Raw genomic sequence first — 8,075 nt, forward strand, 5'->3', positions numbered from 1 at the left:
GTTGCTAGAGGGGGCGGGGGGTATGGATGGGATGGGGTGGCTAGGGGATGGACACTGGGAAGGATATGTGCTACGGTGAGATTAATTAATTAATTAATTTTCTGTGGCTCTATATCTGTGGACATTTTAAAATCACACACCAATCATTCCATTTGTGGCCTGCTATGTGGACCACACAGTTAACAACAGCAGTTGTACAAAGTGTGTGTGTGAGAGAGCAGGTGCTGTGAGAATGTGGCAGTGTGACACTGACACCAGGTTTGAAGAAGTGATTACTAGAATATGTGGGCAACAAACCCTCCTCGTAAAGCCACTTGGAACTGTGGGATGAACAACAAACAGGGGGTGCCTGGGTGGCTCAGTGGGTTAAAGCCTCTGCCTTCAGCTCAGATCATGATCCCAGGGTCCTGAGATCAAGCCCCACATTGGGCTCTCTGCTCAGTGGGGAGCCTGCTTTCCTTCCTCTCTCTGCCTGCCTCTCTGCCTACTTGTGATCTCTGTCTATCAAATAATTTTAAAAAACAAAAAGAAGAAGAAGAAAACAACAAACAGGAAAGGATCCCTCAGAATCTAAATCTTACCAGAAAGCAAACTAGACTGTGAACTTGAAGGGGAGCTCTACTGATAGTTTGCTAAGTGTGATGCCTCGTATTTACAATCACATGAAAGATTAAGCATTGCACTGCAGAAGTTTAGAGATTGTTTATTTCATCAGGAACTCCTAGGAGCAGAGTTTGGCAAACTTATTCTGTAAGGGACCAGAGAGTAAATACTTGGGCTTGTGTGCCATATGGCCATCTGTCACAACTCTGTTTTTTAGCTGTAGCATGAAAGCAGACATAGCAAGTAAGTAAACAAATGGACATGGCTGTGTTCCAATAAAACTTTATTTACAAAATCAGGTGGCAAGCCTGTTTAGGACTGAGAGCTAAAGTCTGACAACTTTTACCCTAAAGCATTAATTGGCCCTCTGGAAATCAAAGATGAAAATTAAGGACTTTGGCAAACCACACAGTTGCTTCCTAACAGGTCCCTGTGCAACTTTATAACTAAAACTATTATGCCAACTAAATCTATAAAAAGGTAATAGTCTCGGGGTGCCTGGGTGGCTCAGTGGGTTAAAACCTCTGCCTTCAGTTCAGGTCATGATCTCAGGGTCCTGGGATCGAGCCCCACATTGGGCTCTCTGCTCAGCAGGGAGCCTGCTTCCCCCTCTCTCTCTCTGCCTGTCTCTCTACCCACTTGTGATCTCTGTCTGTCAAATAAATAAATAAATAAAATCTTTAAAGAAAAAGAAGTAATAGTCTCCCCCTTGATCTTCACAAGCATTGATACCACTATTTTATTATGATTCCCATTTTTCAGCTGAAAATTAATTTCAAGCTATTCAATTACTTTTCTAAGGGTACACATGTTATAGTAGATAGAACTTATACACAATTATTTGGCTCAATAAGAATCAGAAAATCCAAAATCTAAATTTTTGTTTTGCAGCTAACTCAATTTCCTAGACAAGAAAGATGAACTTCCTGTATTTCTAACTCTTAATATTGAACAGAAACTTTCAAAATGATAATGGTGACCCATGTGGATAGAGGTAGAGAATTTGAGAAAAGAAAGATTTTTAATCCACTGTAATGCCAAGTACAAAGAAATGAGAGTCCTTGTAAGTTTTTCCCTGTACACACACACACACACACACACACACACACACACACACTGAGTCCACCAAGACTCGGGAAACGATTGGCAAAATCTAAAATTCAGGACAGGAGTGTTGGAGGAAACCACAGTGCCAGGTCTAACTGGTCGAGATCATCAATGCCTTCTACTCTCACAGAATCTCCTTCACAAGTTCCTCAAAAATTAGTGACCACAGAGGCAGGAACCTCCATTTATCCTCCACCTGGGATGCCGTGGAAGCCCAGACCCCCTTTGTCATATGAGACAAATGGCTGCGTGGCTTTTACAACTTTTAACAAGAGACAGGTTGGGATCACTCTTAAGACTGTGGTTTTGAGGGGTGCCTGGGTGGCTCCGTGGGTTAAGGCCTCTGCCTTCAGCTCAGGTCATGAGCCCAGGGTCCTGGGATCGAGCCCCGCATCGGGCTCTCTGTCCGGCAGGGAGCCTGCTTCTTCCTCTCTTTCTCTGCCTGCCTCTCTGCCTACTTGTGATCTCTGCCTGTCAAGACTGTGGTTTTGTCACTGGACCCTCTGTGGGTCCTCCAGGAGTGACCGGGAGCAAATCACTCATAAATCGATTGTCCGTGCCCCATGGACAGAAATGGCCAGTCACAGTCGAGTTGTAGGAAAATACACTTCCAACCACTTTGCTGACACATTTCAGGCACCCACCCCGCATAATGATTTTATGAGACCTGGCACGCAGTAGAGTTCATAATCTGAGCCTGAACAGGTAGCAGCATGCATGAGAAAACAGCTCTGGTCTTTACTTTGTATCCCCTGAGGTGTGCTCTCATTGCACAACATCTTGTGCACAGAGAACACTACCCTACTTTCAAACTTCAAAGGTTCATGTGTAAATATTTATCTCAATGAATGCCGTCCTTATTTGTTTCCACCGTTGATGATAGGCAGTAACACGCTGCTCAGCCATGACAATGGTGTTACATAGAGGACTCCGTCCTTTTATTAGTGAGGTGATACAATTCCTGTCCATAGTTGAATAAAGATTTTTAAAATTCTTCAAAGTGTCCATCTATTAAGTACTCCTTGCCTCATTAACTCACCTTTAAAATGATAATACTGCCAGTAAATTCTGTTCAGTCAACCCACAAACTCCACCGTCTGCTGTGAAAAAAAGGCTAATTGTATGCCAAAGAGACCAGTAGAAAGAAACTCGGATCCTTCTCATCTTATCCCTGATTTTTGTCCCTATTCATGACTCCTCCAACCCCAAAATTTCCCAACTGCTCACAGGAAAAGAAAAATTGAAAACAAACAAACAAAACAGTGTGGGGAGAAATGAGAAAAAAAAAAAAAGAGGCAGTAAAGAATAAAGTGTTTTTTCATTATTTCAGAAGTTGGGAAAAAAAAAAAAAAACCTAAGAAGCTTCTAACTATGGCATGAAATGCCACCTCAATTCAACACTTCAGTCGAAACACTGTGGGCTGGAGGAAATTCCGAAGACATTTTTCCTGCCTCTCCCCTAGTAGTCTATGTCCTCCAATGGCTGGAAATACTTGGAAAGAGCTTTGGGGGAGCAGGCGTGTCTGCAGGAGGCTTTCCAGGAGAGATGCTGCTCAAACTCCTTCTGCCAGGAAAGAAGCCAGGGAGGTCAACGGAGCCAGAGGGAAGGGCTCAGGTGCAGAGAGTCACTGTCCTTGGTGCTCCAAGCCTCTCTCCGGATGGCCCTGATGACCAGCCTTATCCTTAACTTTGCTCCCCCGAGGAACATTCTAAGACTATAGGGCTTGTCCCTACAAAATGTCACTTGTGGAGCTCTTATCTCTTTGCTGGTGTTCCAGGCAGCATCACCCGTGGCAACACAACCCAGTGCAGACAGGAAAACATAACCGGATTAGTTCTCAGAGAATAAAGGAGGAAATCTGTGTTTGCTTTGGAGCAAACCCAGACCCTGTCTTCACTCATGAAACATGAATAAAAAAGCACACTTCTCTAGTATGAAACTTTGGTTTCATTCTACCCCATGTAGAATGATCTCTAAGCACATTTTTCTCTAAGCATATTTCAGACAAATGAGAGACTTAATAGCTCTTTTTTAAGAAAAACTTCCATAATAGTTTTACTTCATCCCTGTCGAGGAATTAATGCTATTTTATTTATCAATATAAATATAAGCTTCTCTACTAATACGCTAGCATTGTAAACCCTACCACAGACTTTGGATCAAAATCTCCCAGCTGTAACTGTGATTAAGTGCAGGGTTTCCTGTTGTTACCATTTCTGTTCTCACCACGGATATTAGGGCCTCACAAATATAAATACTCCTTTTCCTTCCTCTCCTCTGTGTCACACCTTCTGGGAGGCCCCACGAGAAGCCCACACTCTAGTTCATCTTTATGAGCAAAAATATGAGCAAAGATGTCCAGGCTATACATGACTGTAGAAGGCAACATTTAAAGCACAGAGATATTCTAAAGCTCCCAGCTTTGGATTCTCTTTTTTTTTTTTGGAGAATTTTTGATTCTGAGTAAGTTTATCAAGTACTCCAAAACGTTCCAAAAAACAACAACATCAAGTTCAAGCCACTCCCCACTGTTGCTAACGTTGCCAAATATCATTGACAGATTGAAAATATCACCAACAGGGAGTTTCTAACACCTAGCAGATTTGGGGAGGAATTTCTCGTCATTGTGTATGATTGTTTCCAGCTTTTGTTTAGGATCTGGGAGCAACATGCCGCTTGACATCAGGGTTTTAGAACATTTGCTATTAAAAAAAAAAAAAAGGTAGAAAAGACTAGTTTGTAAATTTCCATTCATTCATTATCACATTTATTAAGTACTGTTGTTATGTCCAGGGAATAGGAAGCCCGGATGCAAGCATTAAGTATATTCGATGTATAAATTATCTCCTACAAGCTTAGATTTATTCAGTAGTTGGTAGGCGTTTTTCACGTAAAGAACAATGCTGATTTTTTTATATCTAATATATTGGCCAATGTGATAGAGGCTGCCATCCACTGTCATCCTAATCTTAAAACCATTAAACAACCCTATAGAGAATAGAGAGTGAATGGGGGAGTTGATGATTCCTTCAGGGAAGCGCAGGAGACTATGGTTTTATCAAGCAAGGCACTTGCCTTGCATCTGCCAGATGCTGGAGGCAAAGCTGTTACTCTGAAAGCAGGTGGGTGCTCACATGGACAGCCCTTGGGGTTGTCAATCCTTTTTAGAGTGTTGAGAACATTCTAAAATAACCCATCATGCATAAGAATGCTACTTACCTCCTCCCACTGCCGTTCTGCCACCCGCACAGCTGGGCTCTGGTTCCTCCTGCCTCCTCCCTCCTGAGTCCTCACTCCTCCCTCATCTCTGCCAAGGTCCAGGGAAAGTTGCCCAGAATTCCCACTGGTTCAACCCTTGAGAGAGAGCCTGGTGACAATAGCAGCAGTGGTGAGAACAATGCACAGAAGCCCTCCCCTGTCCCAGGCTGCTCTATGAAGACAATCATGGAAGGGACACTAAGGAGGCATATCAAATAGGCTTCCCTGTCCAGCTCAGAAAGGCATCTGGTATCCCCCTGCTCAGCAGGAAGCCCAGAGCAGTGTCTTGGTGTCTGGTATTCATCCTGTCATTTAATCATGAGCAAGTAAACCAAGCCAACCACAGAAAGAAAACATTCTAAAGACTTCCCTTTCACATTCCCATCTCAACTATGTGAACTTGGATGTAGAGCAGGTTATCAATTAAGACCCAAGAATCAGAGCCAGCAGAATAGAACTCAGGGAGGGGATAAACAAGAGGGTAAGCCAGAGCCAAGAGGGGCCACACATCAGGTGCCCAGGACTGACCAAATGCCTGAGCTTCAGCTATTCCCACAACAGTCATCTAGAGTTCAAATGGTGTCTCTGAAAGACGCAGTAACTCAACTCCCAGATCTCAGGATAAGCTTGCAACACATGAATGGTTTTTGCCAACAACAGATGGCAACGTGCAACCCTGGAGAAATGCTGACAATGCAATACACAGCAGAGACCATATATTTGGAACCAAAATCAGGATACATCTGGCAAGTGCGTATCTCATGGCAGAATAAAGAAGGGTGTGGTGGATTGGAAATTCCAGCTCCTCACCTTGTACCCACGTGACCTTTGGCAAGCTCTGTATGTCTTGCTTGCTTTGCTTGTTTGAAAAATGGGGAGAATTTTAGGAAATTTATGGTGAGAGAATTATAAGTAGCATATACAAAGTACTTAGTAGACAGTATACATTTAAAAATGTAGTTATTGGGGTGCCTGGGTGGCTCAGTGGGTTAAAGCCTCTGCCTTCAGCTCAGGTCAGGATCCCAGGGTCCTGGGATCGAGCCCCGCATTGGGCTCTCTGCTCAGTGGGGAGCCTGCTTCCTCCTCTCTCTCTGCCTGCCTCTCTGCCTACTTGCGATCTCTGTCTGTCAAATAAATAAATAAAATCTTCAAAAAAAAATAAATAAAAATGTAGTCATTATTGTAATAACCAACTGATACAGCCCTGGAAAATCCAGGATGTAAGAGAACTGTACCTATAAGATTTTTCTATTTACATATTACCTATTGCTCAAGGACCACCTCAAATCCCCCATTTTCACTATCTTCCATATTATCATGAGCCCATATTGATGTTTTCATTATATATTTTACTGAATTTTTCCACTTTTTATAAGTCACACCTACAAAATCTTTTCCTGACCACAGAAAGCAAGCCATGCTGCCTTAAAATCCCAACAATCCCAAAGACTGTATACATTGTAAGAAACCTGGTAAGCACTTGAAAAATACGCACTTAGTTAATTGTGGTCCAAGTAGTATTTTTGGTTGGCCATGACTATAAACATCCTTCCTAAACACCTGGACATTTCCTAAATTATCTTTTGGAAAAAGACTTTCCATGTTTGCATTTCACCATGATCTGTATGGAAAATGAAAATCTTATCTATGTCACAAAATTACTGTTACTTTGCCTTTGTTGTTAAATACAGCCTTGGCCCTGTGAGCACAGAGATGTAATGTCTGTGTGCTGAAATAAGGAGACTTCCCTGTCATGTTAAATAACGCCAGCATCATTGATTTACAGAACCACTTCTATTCTCAATTTCCATTTATCTGGGTTGGGGATACTCAGTGTCCATCTTATTGGATGCCCTGGCCCATGGATTAACCGCCAGGGTAGAAAGGGTAACAACGGTAGGCAGCGTGGCATAATATAATAAATTACCTGAAGGTCACTAGTCCTTTATAGAAAAAACATCCCATAATAATACATTATATGTTAATAAAAATGAAAAATTTTAAAAAAAGAAACAACATCCCATGGATGTTGGATCCATGAAAATTCAGGAAATTTCAGGAAATCCAGGAAAATTCAGACACATTGCCAAGGCTAGACTCAGGGTACAAAGTATATCCCTTTTCTTCATCCCTTCCCATTCAAGTGCCCAAAGTCCTCCAAACCTCCCTTCTGTTTTGACCCTTTCACCACTAACAAAAGGTGTTCTTACCACAAAAGTGATATTTGCCATTTCTTTTTAATCTGAATCAGCTTGTCAGCATTACTTTCCCAGAGAAACTTGTACTTGGACATCCCTCTAATTTTATAGAAAAGCGTTTGTCCCTTCTTAAGGGATTTCAACATCAGAAGTAGGCAGAAGAGATTTGAAGATATGGCTCACTATAGTCTAAAGTATTGATTAGTAAAACACTTTTAAAGCTGTGGGGAGGGGCACCTGGGTGGCTCAGTGGGTTAAAGCCTCTGCCTTCAGCTCAGGTCATGATCCCAGGGTTCTGGGATCGAGCCCCGCATCAGGCTCTCTGCTCAGCGGGAAGCCCACTTCCTCCTCTCTCTCTCTCTCTCTCTGCCTGTCTCTGAGATCCCTGTCTGTCAAATAAACAAAAAATAAAATAAAATAAAGCCGTGAGGAAAGATGAGATTTGAAAACATTTAATTCCTGCCCCCTCATCCCACCCCCAATAAAATTTTAATGGAAATTATATTAAAAAATTTAATGAGAAAAAGTACATCACTGATGATAGGGAAGAGAGTTCTTTAAGTTCCAGAAACATCAAGGAAAGATATTCAGAGCTCACTTGCAAATCACCATCATGAGAAGCAATGACTCAAAGGGAGTCGGTGATGGGGAGTGCAGGGCCCCATCATGGAGTGTGAAAATAGAAGAAAGAAATGAAGGAAGATAAGCAGGTGGCATGACCAACAGAGAATGGTTTCACGTGGGTCCTCTCTTGTTGCTGCAGACTGGTGGAAGTGGAAAGCAGAGCACCAGTGGGATAAGGATACAAGGGCAGGAAGCCCCTAGAAGAGGTTTCTTGACATGAGAAGATACATATGCCTTAGAGTAGATACATGACTAAACTGGTCTTAAAAACCAGGGGGACCAGA

The 8,075-nt window shown here is 42.4% G+C and overlaps 1 protein-coding gene across 1 annotated transcript in view; it reads right to left on the reverse strand.

Moving 5' to 3' along the window:
• The window catches only part of SERPINB7 (serpin family B member 7), a 59,096-nt gene extending 54,082 nt beyond the window's left edge, over positions 1-5,014 (reverse strand). Inside the window, exon 1 of the mRNA XM_080822002.1 lies at positions 4,931-5,014. The gene's annotated coding sequence lies outside the window, so the exon portion shown is untranslated. The remainder of the gene's footprint in view (positions 1-4,930) is intronic.
• Positions 5,015-8,075: the final 3,061 nt, after the last annotated feature.

This window comes from Martes martes, assembly GCF_963455335.1.
Source record: "Martes martes genome assembly, chromosome: 13".
Taxonomy (NCBI): domain Eukaryota; kingdom Metazoa; phylum Chordata; class Mammalia; order Carnivora; family Mustelidae; genus Martes; species Martes martes.